The following is a 13,742-nucleotide window of genomic DNA, read 5'->3' as shown; positions in this document are numbered from 1 at the left end:
TGAGTGCAGGAAAGAGGAGCTCAGGTGCTAGAGCTGCCTACAGGAATGGATGAAGGAGGCTCTGGAAGCTTAAAAGAGAGATTGTTTTAAGCACTTCAACTTGGGAAAAGGCTCAGAAGAAGGAATGAAATGATGAAATTGCAGAAGGAAGTGTTGTGTAAGTAAAGCCAAGAAGAAGAGGCCCTGAGAGAAATGTGCCCCCTGGTGATTACTTAAAAGTGCTGGGGAAGTCAGATTGAATCTCTGCTCTCAAGGAGGGGCAAGAATAGTGGGACTTCCTGGGAGTTTCATGAAGCTCTAGACAGGGCAGGAAGTGGGTTGTGGAAACAATAGTTCAGTGGTGTGCAGTCCTGATAAGCCTGTGACAGATCTAGGAACAGCCTGGGACCCAGCACATGGAGTCAGGGAAACAGAACATTTTCTTCTTGGGGCCTTCAGCAGAGGTAGATTTTTATCATTAAAGTACAGATGGGCAGCCGATAAGAGGAGAAAAGATCGTTCAGGTGAGAAAAGGGAACAAGGCAGCACTAAAACTCTTGGCAGCATTCAAAGGTGGGTGGGGAAGGGGAAAAGGGCTTTAGTACACTTAGAAGATATAAACCCACTCAGGAAAAAAATCCCAGCTCTTATAATTTCAAAGAGTTAAATATGCGCCAGAATGATGAAAATCCAAGGATAGGAGAGGACACAGCATTTTCTCCAAGTCTTTGAGAATACCTGAGGATGTGCGCTCACACATGCCGTAAGAAAATGAGATTTTTGTAACCTCCACTCTCTCCACCACACCCAAAGCTTCTCCCCTAAACAGAGATCTAGAATACCTGCCCACAGGCGTTCTTATGAGGACTCTATGCTTGGGTACCACCAAAGTGACCAGGTTTCCACAATTTCAAAATTGATAGAGTTGTTAAAATTTTAGCATAGCAAGTATCAGGGGGCATAATCTGGGCCATGATATTAATATATATTTTTTAATTGTCAGGTTACATTTTGGTTCTCACTACTTGGCAGTCATTTATTGCTCTGTTTCCTGTCCTACCTCCCATCTTCAGTGCCACCAGTCTGGCTTTAGGGGGTGTTGGAATGGGGGCCCTCTTTTGGGTACTTCCATAATTCTGATGCCCTCTATTCCTCTGGGTTTCTCCTCGGAGGAGATTTAGCAGGCACAAATATAACTCCACTTATTTGGGAGGATTCTTAGTAGGCAGCTTGGTCAGAACATATGCTACAGTCCAAAAACCAGACAAAAAAGACTGCACTTATTTGGCACAGCCTCTTTGCAAATAGGCACAACAAAGTTATACAAAACAACAATAATAACACTGCTAATAAAAATAATACCTGATGGTTTGAGTTTTAGGTTTAAAATTTTTCTTTTCAGTACCCAAAACTTAAGGCTATGGAATTGATATGACTTGCTCAGGCCTTGGCCCTCTTGCCCTGTTATCTCCTCCAGTTACCTCATCTCAGACCTCTAAATACCCTCTGTACACTGAAGACCTAGACATCTTTATCTTCCTCTCTAAAATCTCTTCTGAGGTTCAACTGCCTTCTTTTTTATCTCCATTTGAATGGGCATTTCAAACTTAACATGTTCAAAAACAAACTATTGGTTCAAGTCTCATCTCACTCCCACATTGTGTCCTCCATACATCCCCCACCCACCCAACCTCACCACTAACTGATCTCACAGTCCTTCCCATCTTACAAATACCTGCACAGTACCTCCAGTTGTTCATGCTGAAAAAGTAGGGGTAATCATAGATTACTCCTGTTTCTTTCCTTATTCCCTCCTCCCCATTCAAGCTATCAGCAAGTCCTGTTGGCTCTGCCTTCAAAGTATTTTCCCAAATTCCACCATTTCTTCCTGCCTCTCTTCTAAGCTACCATTGTCTCTTTTTTCTTCATTGTTCAATATTTAAAATGATATTGGAATTTTTCCTAATTTTGTCTCAGCACTCCAGTAATTCATACTTGTGTAGTGTTTCTGGTTTGGGTTGGCTTAAGTTTCTGTGTGTATATTGATTATATATAATTATATATGTGGTAATTATCTTTTAAAATCATTTGATACCCATGTCAACTCTGTGGTGAGTATTCTCCTTTGTTGGATGAAAACTAAGGCTCAGAGAGGCAAAATAGTCTGTATGGGAAGCTGGGGTTCCCACTCTTGTTGGTCTGGCCTATTAAAGTGTGTGTTCCTCCTCCTGCTTCTCCAACTGAGGAAAGCTAGTTAACAAGGAATACTTACCTGAGTGGTTATTTAGAGCAAATCAAATTACACATTTCTTTTCAGAATTTAGAGACAATTTAGACCACTAAATTATTTCTTTAAGAAATAAAATAAATCTGTATCCTTCAGTGAGAGAACTGAAGCATCTAACCATGCTTTGGATACACCTTGTCTTTTGTGAATACTCCTCTCCCTCCCAAGCTCCTCCCTGTCACATCAGCTGAGATTTTGCACTAAATGAATATGGGTCTTCAATCCCCTGCGTCTGTAAAGTTTTGTGGCAGTTGTTTGAATGGTGTTTAAGAATCATGGTTGTACCAACCTGAATGTGCCCAGTCTCATCTGATTGCATCTGATCTTGGAACCTAAGCAAGGTTGGGCCTGGTTAGTGCTTGAATGGGAGAAGCAAGGTTGCTGCTACTGAAGGGATAACTTCTGTCATCCTAGTCAATGGTGAATGCTTCTGGCTCTGAGCAGGTTCCAGTCTCATTAGGTAGACTGTGCTGTGAAATGTTCTAAAAGGAATTTAGTTCTATAGCTGTGAGCCTCAGAACGGGCTTCTTGGCTGAAGAGATAGATATGTTTTTAACTCACCTATAGCTCATATTTGAAAAGAGAACTACTAAAAGACTAGCAAAAGAAGCTTCTTTTAGCTAGGTTAAATAAGTTGAGACTTAGACTTGGGTTGTGTCCACAGAAATGGTCCCAAAATAACTTAGTCAAGAGACATGGTAAAGAAGAACAAGTGGAATTAACCAATGAGTTGTCAGAGGGAAAAGAAGTGGATGAAAGAAGAATAAAACATATTGGAGTGTTAGCAACCTTTAAGACACCTTCCCTTTGAATAGGTGCCATGGTTTCCTCAATGCAATGTCTTTGCTTATGTTTATATAAGTAAAATTGAATTGTTGAAAATTGATTACCAACTCTCTTCTTTACTTTCTCTACCTCCAGTCTGTCCCAGCTGTGAACTAATGAGTATATTATTCTTAGATTCCCTATTCTGTGGCTGTCTCACCATTTGGAACAATCTGATATGTCTATATTTTGGGTTCCTTGTGCTGGACCTGTTTCCAAATGATAATTGAATATGGAATCTCCAACTCCACTCTTATCAGACATACTGAAACTCTGAAGTGAGCTCTTCCTCTTTTTCACTGGAATGGTCTCCCCCATCATTAGCCCTGCGCTAGAGGATATGGCTGAGTCAGGGACTACAACACATCTGGGTGTGCCATGCACTTGCATGCCTGTGAAGTAAAGCTATCTTATCTTCCCTTGATACTAGGGTCACCTCTTCCATATAAAAATTCCTTGGTTGAGGCCTTGGGTTGACTTTGGAATAGGAAAAGGAAGCAGAACACCCACTATCCTAGAGGCAGGACCTCCCAAAATAAGTAAATGAACAGCTCCTTTTACAGCCCAGGACACACCTCACAGAGTAGGAGACTAGGAAGGAAACTGCAGTTTCATCTCCATCCCACACCCTGTCCAGTTCACTATTACTAAGTCCTTCCAGGCACTTGATTGCCTGCCTCATCACTCTTTCCCTCTACAGCTTTCCACAACATATATGGACTGGCTCATGTTCCTCCTGCTCCCAGGAGCCTTCCTGGTTTCGTGCTGGTCTCCCATAGATGGTGAGTCCCATGGCAGAGAGGCAAAGGGAGCAGGGTGATGGGGTCAGGGAGTAATGTCTTGAAAGTCCTGATCTGGAGAAGCAGGAGCCACAGGGACACTGCTGTTGGGTTTAGGTCCCTTACCCTCTGGCTGGTGCAAAGTCCCTTCAGGGGGACCCTGCCGTTGCTGCTGTCCACTCAACTCTAACTCTAGTAAAGTTGTGAAGAGGGAAGCTATAGGGGAAGAGGTGATAAGGAATCCCAGGGGGTCTATAGATGGGAAAATTAGAGAGCAGTAACATTGTTTATCTCAACCAATGTCCAGGTCTTGGTAAGTAACTCAGAAGAGAGATCCTCTTCTTTCTTTTTTCCCCACTGGATCCTGGGTCTTCTCTCTTAGCCAACCTTGCCCAGTGTTACCAGCAATTAAATGTCTGTCTCAGTGTCCTCTTCACAAAACAGAGCTACAGGCAGAGCCTGAAAAGAGGAAGGCAGAGAACTTCCTGATAGTGCCATGACTCCTAAGACGAGATTCCTTGGTTGACCTAGACTCTGCAGAGAGAGATCCACCCAGAAGGGAGGGTCCTTAGAGGTCCCCAGAAGTCTGGCTAGGGAAGTCTGAAAAGTCCAGGGTCCCAGCTTCAAGGCAGACACCTGCATCAGGGGCCCTTATTTTTCTCCCAACTATTTGGCATCCCCTTATCTCACACTATGTTTCTGACATAATGTCCAGATCCTACCAGGAGATCTACACTTTGCACCTCCTGTGATGAATTTGTTGACAAGACCTGCAGAAGGAATTCAGGTTTCTGTCAATCCAAATATCCTGACTTTGCATGCCAGACCAAAGAAGTGTATACTCAACATTTCACTGGAGGTGAGGTGGGGGCAGGAGAAAGGGGAGGGATGGAAGATTGACTTTTATGACTTGGATTGGGAAAAAAAGAATAGATCTGGACTCAGAATTCTCTATGCCACTAGTTCTGGCATTAATTCAGCTGATGGTCTAGGATATGTTACTTCTCCGAGTTAAAATTTCTCGTCTGTACAATGACTAGGTTTTAATAGGTGACCGCCAAATTCCCATACGTCTCTGTATGGGTAAAGAAAGGAAGGGAGGGAATGCTTACTCAGCTACATTCCATGTTCCATTCACATCTAACCTGGGGTCTCTGTTATTTTCCTACTCTCTTCAGAATACATGTACCAATATTCGATGCTGGGCTGCCCCAAAAGATGTGTGGAATATGTACGCATCACCAAGTGGCAGAAAAATATATTCTTCTGTTGTAATGAAAGCTATTGCAATAGCTTGTCAGTAAAAGACAACATTCCATCCAGTCCTATTTCACTAAAGAATTTTGTTTGAGATACTCAGTTGATTTGCAGAAACCTCCTTCTGACGGCATCCTGCTCATTCCTTCAAGAAAAAACATCAAGATCCAGAAATGCCTTCACTCCCAACCTCCACCCACATTGTCTTTCAAGAGCCAAGAGGCCCAAGGGAAACAAGCTGTGGATAAAGAAGGAAGATGTGGAACTCTGAAATGCCATTGGGGCTTGAGACCCACCAGGCCCAGTGTTTTGTTTTGCTGTTTTGGCTAGGGGCCAAACCCCAAGTCCAGGTAAGGGTGGGAAAGAACATCAGGCTGTACTGGGACATCTGAAACACCCCAAATGGGTTGCAATAACAACTCTAATGAATAAGATAAACATACACAGGGTATTCATGCTGTTTTTATAGTGGACCAGATAAGAAGGAAGGGATACCAGGCAGAGAATGGTCTGTCAAAGGTCCCCAAGTTATTTTATCCCTCAAATGTTAGGATCCTAGATCCTGTTAGGCTCTTGACACTCATGGGCTGGGGAGGTTCCAGAAACAGGGTGCTCTTATAGGGAGGGCCTGCCTTTCCACAAGGAGATCCTCTGCCTTCTTGGGGACGGTTAGAATGGACAGGTGTGAAGAGGGCAGTGGGAAGGGAAAATATCTGGTCATTGTAGAACTTAAGTATTAAAGAACACAAATTCTGGAAAAGATTGCTTGAGTTTGAATCACATCACTTCTTCTTACTAGCCCTAGTGACCTTGAGCAACTTACTTAGCTCCTTTGTACCAGGACCACTTCCTACTTTACACTGATGATGTGAGGGCTAAGTGAGTTTGTATCTATTAGGAACACATTAAACATATTTCTCATCAACTGTGTGCCAAATACTGGGTCGGTCCCTTTACAAATCATCTCATAAACTCTCCAATGCAATGAGGAGATTGTTATTTCTATTTTTGCAGAGGAAGAACTTGTGGGTCAGGGAGGTTAATCGACTTTGTAGAGTGCACAGAGCAGGTAACACCAGAGCTGGATGCAGAGGCAGAGGCATCTGCCTGCACTCATCCTACTTGATCCCATGCTTGCCTGAACATGAGGACCCTGTGAGGGTTCCCAGGGCATCCCCACCTCTTTCCAGCCAATGGCCCTGCTCTCTTAACTGTGGCCTGGAGCTCCCTCCCCACTCTATCCAGGACTCTGCTGTCAAACTCTCCATTCTTGATCTTATCCCTGTGTTCTGTTGATTTTGTGGCTCATTGAGGTAGGAGATTCAAGTGGTGGACAGCACAAGTTTTGGAGTCAAATAGACCCACATAGACAGCAAGACTCTGACACTTATAGGACTGCAAGACTCTGGGAAAGACCATCCTGGTTCCAAATTTCTTCTTCTGTAAAATAAAGATAAATATACGTACTTGGATGGTCTCTTTTAATTATCACAGTTAGAAAACTATTATGATAGGCCATACTGAAAAAGAAACATAAAAAAAGAAAAAGGTTAATTATATTAAGATATCTGCAATATCTGTAGAATTTAATTACTTATTAGGTAAAAGAGGTAAGAGATGGTTGGTATCCAAAATAACATTATGAATCCCAGGTTGTGAAATTGGAGAGAACTTTGACAAAGATGATAAATGAAGGCAGAAGTGAAGAGATTTAGATTATAGCCTTACATGATTACTTTCTATAATCCTCAGAACACAATACTAAAAATATGAGAAAAACTATAGGGAATTGTCAATATGAAAAAAATAATTTTTGTGAACCTCTGGCATAATAAGCACTCCACTTAGTATTGTGATAATCAGTTGGTTCTTTACTATATCAGTTCAGAGATGGAGAGGTAAGTCACATACTGTTGATTATACCATCTCTCTGAGAAGTTTGAAAACACATTACAAATTTCAGATAATCCTTGACATATATTTTAAGCTAGCACCCCAACAAACAAAAATCCCATTATCTAGGTAAAAAAGTAATAGTCAAATGTCAGCAAATTTATATGGTTTATCCTAATGTAATTTTACTAGAGGTGCTACCAATTTTACACTCATGTAATTGTATTGCATTTTTGTAATTAAACCAGATCAACAGCAGTCCAAAATATATTTAAAATGTGATTCCTCTTTTGAACTGCATATTTTTAAACTCATACTTTTAAGCTTCTGGCAGGGCTTAGCTTTATCATCATTGCAAAACAGACCTTGCCCCTCAGAGTCACTTGTCTTGGGTAGATTTTAAAACATCAACAATTATAGTTATTTAAGTGATCTACATTGATTATCGTAGAGAAATAATCAGACATGCCCTTAAATGTCAGGTTGAATTTATTGTAACTTGTACATAATCGGAACACAAAATTTAGTTCTGAGTTTGATGTTCACCAAAGGTCTTTTTTTTCTTCTTCTTATTTGTTTTATTTTATTTTGAACCACTGATTTAAATGACCCCAATCTGTTTCAATTTAAATAACATTCAGATGCAGGGGTAGCCACTCTAGGAAATTAACTATACTGACAGGGTTCTAGGGACTTTGTAAAACTTAGAAGATCAGACCAGCAGGGAGAAGATAAATATTAGTTGAACTAAATTATTTTTGGTTCATCCAAGTGAGCATAAAATTTTCTTGAGTAATGGAGCCCAGTTTCTCTTTGCTGAAATGTCCTATTTATCTTATTTTCTTTTTTAAATTTTTTTAAAATTTCAGCATATTATGGGGGTACAAATGTTTAGCTTATGTATATTGCCTTTGTCCCACCTGAGTCAGAGCTTCAAGCATGTCTGTCCCCCAGGCGGTGCATACCACACCCATTAGGTGTGCATGTACCCAACCCCTCCTGTGGTTTTGATTTGCATTTCCCCCAGATGGTGTGCATAGCACCCATTAGGTGTGTATATACCAATCTCCTCCTCCCCTCTCCCATCTGCCTGACACCCAATGAATGTTATTACTTTATATGCACTTAAGTGTTGATCAGTTAATACCAATTTGATGGTGAGTACATACATGTGGTTCTTATTTTTCTGTTCTTGGGATACTTCACTTAGTAGAATGGGTTCCAGCTCTATCCAGGATAATACAAGAGGTGCTATATCACCATTGTTTTTTGTGGCTGAGTAGAACTCCATGGTATATGTATACTGCATTTTATTAATCCACTTGTGTATTGATAGGCACTTGGGTTGTTTCCACATCTTTGCAATTGTGAATTGTGCTGCTATCAACTTCCTAGTGCAGATGTCTTTTTTATAGAATGTCTTTTGTTCTTTTGGGTAGATGCCCAGTAGTGGAATTACTGGATCAAATGTTAGTTCTACTTGTATCTCTTTGAGATATCTCCATGTTGCTTTCCAAAGAGGTTGTACTAGTTTGCAGTTCCACCAGCAGTGTATGAGTGCTCCTATCTCTCCACATACATGCCAACATTTATTGTTTTGGGACTTTTTGATAAAGGCCATTCTCACTGGAGATAAGTGATATCTCATTGTGGTTTTGATTTGCATTCCTCTGATGATTAGAGATGTTGAGCATTTTTTCATATGTTTGTTAGCCATTACTCTACCTTCCTTTGAAAAGTTTCTGTTCATGTCCTTTGCCCACTTTTTGATAGGGTTGTTTCATTTTTTCTTGCTGATTTTCCTGAGTTCTATATAGATTCTAGTTATCAGCCCTTTATCAGATGCATAACATGTGAATATTTTCTCCAATTCTGTAGGTTGCCTGTTTGCTCTAATAATAGTTTCCTTGGCTGTGCAGAAGCTTTTTAATTTGATCAGGTCCCATTTATTTATTTCTGTTGTTCCTGTGATTGCCTTTGGGGCCTTCTTCATAAATTCTTTGCCTAGGCCAATGTTTATAAGAGTTTTTCCGACATTTTCTTCTAGAATTCTTATAGTTTCACACCTTAGGTTTAAGTGTGTTTCCACTGTGAGGTGATTTTTGTGAGAGGTGAAAGGTGCAGATTGTTTCAGTCTTCTACATGTGGCTATCCAGTTTCACAGCACCATTTGTTGAATAAGGATTCTTTTTCCAAGTGTATGTTTTTGTCAGGTTTGTCAAAGATTAGATCGCTATATGAGGATGGTTTTATGACTGGGTTCTCAGTTCCGTTCCATTGGTCTATGTCTCTGTTCTTGTGCCAGTACCATGCTGTTTTAGTTACTATAGCCTTGTACTATAGTTTGAAGTCTGATAAATGGATGCCTCTGAATTTGTTCTTTAAGCTTAAGGTTGCTTTTACTATACAGGGTCTTCTCTGGTTCCATACAAAGTGTAGAACTATTTTTTCTAGATCTGTGAAAAATGATGTTGGTATTTTAATAGGGATTGCATTGAATCTGTGGATCACTTTGTGTAAGATAGACATTTTAACAATGTTAATTCTGCCATCCCATGAGCATCGTATGGTTTTCCACCTGTTTAATCCTCTATTTCCTTCCTTAGTGTTTTGTAGTTCTCCCTGTAGAGATCTTTTACTTTCTTAGTTAAATATATTCCTAGGTATTTTACTTTCTTTGTTGCTATTGTGAAGGGTATTGAGTCTTTGATTTGGTTCTCAGTTTGTTGTTGGCTTATAGGAATGGTACCAATTTCTGTACATTGATTTTGTAACCTGAAACTTTGCTGAATTTGTTTATCAATTCCAAAATTTCTCAACAAAATCCTAGCAAACTGAATTCAGGTGCTTATTAAAAAAATAATCCATCACGACCAAGTGGGCTTCATCCCAGAGATGCAGGGATGGTTCAATATATGCAAATCTATAAATGTAATTCACCACAAAAATAGAAGCAAAAACAAAGGTCATATGATCCTCTCAATAGACACAGAAAAAGCATTCGACAAAATTCAACATCCGTTTATGATAAGAATGCTTAACAAAATATGCATAGATAGGACTTACTTAAAAATGATACAAGCCATATATGACAAACCCACAGCCAACATCATACTGAATGGGCAAAAATTGCAAGCATTCCCACCTAGAACTGGAACCAGACAAGGTTGCCCACTGTTCCCACTGCTATTCAACATAGTGCTGGAAGTCCTAGCCAGAGCAATCAGACAAGAGAAGGAAATCAAGGGCATCCAAATGGGGGCAGAAGAGGTCAAACTATCATTCTTTGCCGATGATATGATCTTATATCTAGAAAATCCCAAAAGTTTCTGCCATGAGATTACATTTCATTTCATTCAATTCTATTTTGTAACATTCCATTCCATAACGTTCCATTCCATAACTTTCAGGGAATGGGGCAGGGCGGGAGCAGGAGGCGGACAGAGCTGGTGTCCGGAGGGGCATGTCCAGCAGGGGGGGGGCACCCAGGGCAGGTCCAGGGAGGGGGCTGGACCCAGGCTGCCACAGCCTGGCCCAGCCCGGAGCGGGGCACATGGCACCGGGCGCAAGGCAGGGGTGCTGAGAACAGAGGGCCCCTGGCAGTGGCAGCTCAGGGACATCTGCGCTCGGACCCTGGCCCTGGCTCAGCCCAGCCCAGTCCCCTTCCCGGGCCCTGTGCCCCCATGGAGCCGAAAAGTGCAGGGCGCCCTGCTCAGGCCGCTGCTCAGGCTCCTGCTCCTGCTCCTGCTGCTGTCTCCGCTGTCCCCACCCAGCTGTTGCGCACTGCACAGCCTCAGGCCCAGTGAGTATCCCCGGGTGGAGGAGGAGGCTGGTGGTCTTCTGGGCTGGGGGTCACAGGGACTGGCTCAGAGAGTTGCTGCGACCTGTCCAAGGCCACACAGCCTCCGCGCTGGGCTGGATGTGGAGTCTGGTTCCCGAATCGTACTGGGGAGGGGGCACCCTGAGGCTTCCGAAGTGGGCCCGTGGAGGTACAGGGGCTCCCCAAAGCTACAGTCTGTGAGGCCAGCCACACCCCTCCCACCTCGCCCCCTTCCTATGACCCGGGCTGTCATCTTGGGTGGCGATTTCCGGTTGTCCAAGGCCTGGAGGTAAGAAATGCCTGTCTTGGAAGAGACATGTGAGGAGTGTCCTGCTGTGTCTTGCCCTTGGGTGGGTGTGGGGAGGGGAGGAAGAGTTTGCTTTGCTCACACATTTTTCTGGAGGCTTGCTTCTACAGCGCTCCTGGTCGGTGGACACAGGAAGGCAGAGAATCCACTAGCTGCTGGGGACAGTTTCCCATTAGTTAGTGCAATTTCAGCAGTACTCCCATTGCTTGTCATCTATTCAGGTGGTAAACTCTTCTTTCCCTATCATCTACTGTGCAATCGCTTTGGCCACAATGATAATTTGAATATCAGATTCAGGGCACAAATAATTAAGGTCTTGTAACGTTAATAAATAATTGGGGCCACATAAAAACCTTTTTGGGAGTTTGTGTCCATTCTTCAATGTTGTGTGTTGCTCAGTTATGAAAAGGCAAGGGAACATAAAATCAGAGTCTTAGGGATAATTTATAGGCTCAATATTCTTTTTTTTTTTTGGCTTCCTCTAAGTCTGTGTGAATATCAAGGAGGGTAAAAAATCCAGTGTTCTCAGTTCAGGGCCCGACATCTGTTTCCAGAGTAAAAATTGAGCGTCCTATTACACCTTTATTTCCCTTTGGTATGCTAAGGCCCAACTCGGCAAAGAGGTCACTGTTTATTCTCTTTACTAAAATCACACGTGCCCTAGTCTGTCTGCTTTGTCTAGTTTCAGGGTAACCATCCAATCCTACCCGGGCCCCTCACATCCTCATGACAATAGGCCTTCTTGGTTTACTGAAATAGAAAATACTAGCTCATTAGCAGTGTTTGATCAGTTGCTTCAGAAACAAATGTTGCTCTGCCTTTTTTACTATGTTTTTTTTTTTTTTCATCAGACCCAATCCGATATAGCTGGGAGAGAAGGTAACCGGAGCCTCTTGAAAAACCAAAGTGAACCAAAGCAGCTCACAGATTCAGATAGAAATCGGGAGGAAGAAAAATTGAGAGATACCACAGATTTTCTGTCTAGCGAGTGCTCTCCACTTAAGATTCCCTTTAAATCTTACCAGAAGCATTAGGTAGAATGAAGATAATTGTGACAAACACTGTTCTCATTGGACAGATAAGGAGGCAGGCTGAGAGTGACAAGTAACCTGGGCCCAAATATATCGCTAATAAGCATCATAGTGTGTTCCTTGATTACTCTGTTGTGTGAAGCTCAAAAAGTTTAGGCTCTGTGTGTGTGTGTCCATGTGTGTATGCAATCATAGGAGTTTTAGTAAAACTGATATAAGGTAGGATTTCTCATACCTTTAATGATTTCATGTCCTACAGGAATATAATGTTCCGGGATCAGGTTTTTATTCTACCTTCTGTGCCTCATGCTCAACATGCCTATGACATTACAGCCAAAACTTGCTCAGGAGGAGCCTATTCTCATCTTCTGGAAGATTCTACTAATCTTTAAAACGCAAGGACATAGGAAGATGATCCTATGACAATGACTGTAACCATGATTAAAGGCTTAATGGGCTGGGCACGGTGGCTCATGCCTATAATCCTAGCACTCTGGGAGGCCGGGGCAGGAGGATCACTCGAGGTCAGGAGTTTGAGACCAGCCTGAGCAAGAGCGAGACCCCGTCTCTACTAAAAATAGAAAGAAATTATCTGGACAACTAAAAATATATATATATAAAAATAGCTGGGCATGATGGCGCATGCCTGTAGTCCCAGCTCCTCGGGAGGCTGAGGCAGGAGGATCGCTTGAGCCTAGGAGTTTGAGGCTGCTGTGAGCTAGGCTGATGCCACAGCACTCTAGCCCAGGCAACAGAGTGAGACTTTCTCAAAAAATAAAAAAATAAAAATAAAAAAGAATATTAATATAATCTCATAAATACCTTCACAAACAACATCTAGGTGGGTGTTTGACCAAAAATATCTGAGTACCAGCGAAGTTGATGCATAGAATTACCCACCACTGAAGGCTGAAGTTAAAACAGAACCAGCCATCTGGGGAGCTCTAAGTGGAAAGAGAGCACTTTGGTGGGACTTCAAATACAGGAGATGCACATCACAGAACCCCGCCTGCAGCTCTCTCTGCGGTCCGGCTGAGCCCTGGCACTGCCTCGCCACCTACGTGAGAGAAACCTTGGCACAAATCAAGCTGTCTCTCCCTCCCGCTGGCGTGTACAGCTGGGGCTGGGAGCTCTCACAGGTCAGCCGAGAACTTTGTGATTTGAGGAACCACGTCTGGCTGAGACTTACCTTGTCTACTGATCAGCAAACCACTCCAGAATCTGTGGGCACAATCACGCCATGTTTTCTTAACTTCTAGTGAGGCAGCCCCTGGTTTCCTTTGAATTAGTAAATGACAATGTGAAATTTGATGAGTAGAAGGAGCTGGAGAGAAAAAAGAAAAAAAAAAAAACTTGAACTCTTCTAGGATAGGAGTCCAGCTCAGCTGCCACCAGCAAGGGAACTGCCACCAGTTAGATGGTGAAACCTGATCCTAGTCCAGTTAGGAATAACTGAGACAAGCAGAGTTATTAACTGACTATTTCATTTTCTGCTTGTCAATTGGCTAGAAACTGTGGGAATCTTCTGTCCACTTCTTAGAAACTGTCCAATTCAGGAGACATC

The 13,742-nt window shown here is 42.3% G+C and overlaps 1 long non-coding RNA gene across 1 annotated transcript; it reads left to right on the top strand.

The window, feature by feature from the left end:
* Window positions 1-638: 638 nt before the first annotated feature.
* LOC123641455 lies at window positions 639-6,580 on the top strand. The gene is made up of 4 exons (XR_006736297.1): window positions 639-742; window positions 3,792-3,873; window positions 4,586-4,729; window positions 5,049-6,580. It is a non-coding gene; the product is annotated as an uncharacterized LOC123641455 (long non-coding RNA).
* Window positions 6,581-13,742: the final 7,162 nt, after the last annotated feature.

The sequence above is a fragment of the Lemur catta genome, chromosome 7 (assembly GCF_020740605.2).
Source record: "Lemur catta isolate mLemCat1 chromosome 7, mLemCat1.pri, whole genome shotgun sequence".
Lineage (NCBI taxonomy): Eukaryota > Metazoa > Chordata > Mammalia > Primates > Lemuridae > Lemur > Lemur catta.
Note: the sequence above shows the minus strand (reverse complement) of the source record. Positions and strands in the feature narration are given on the sequence as shown.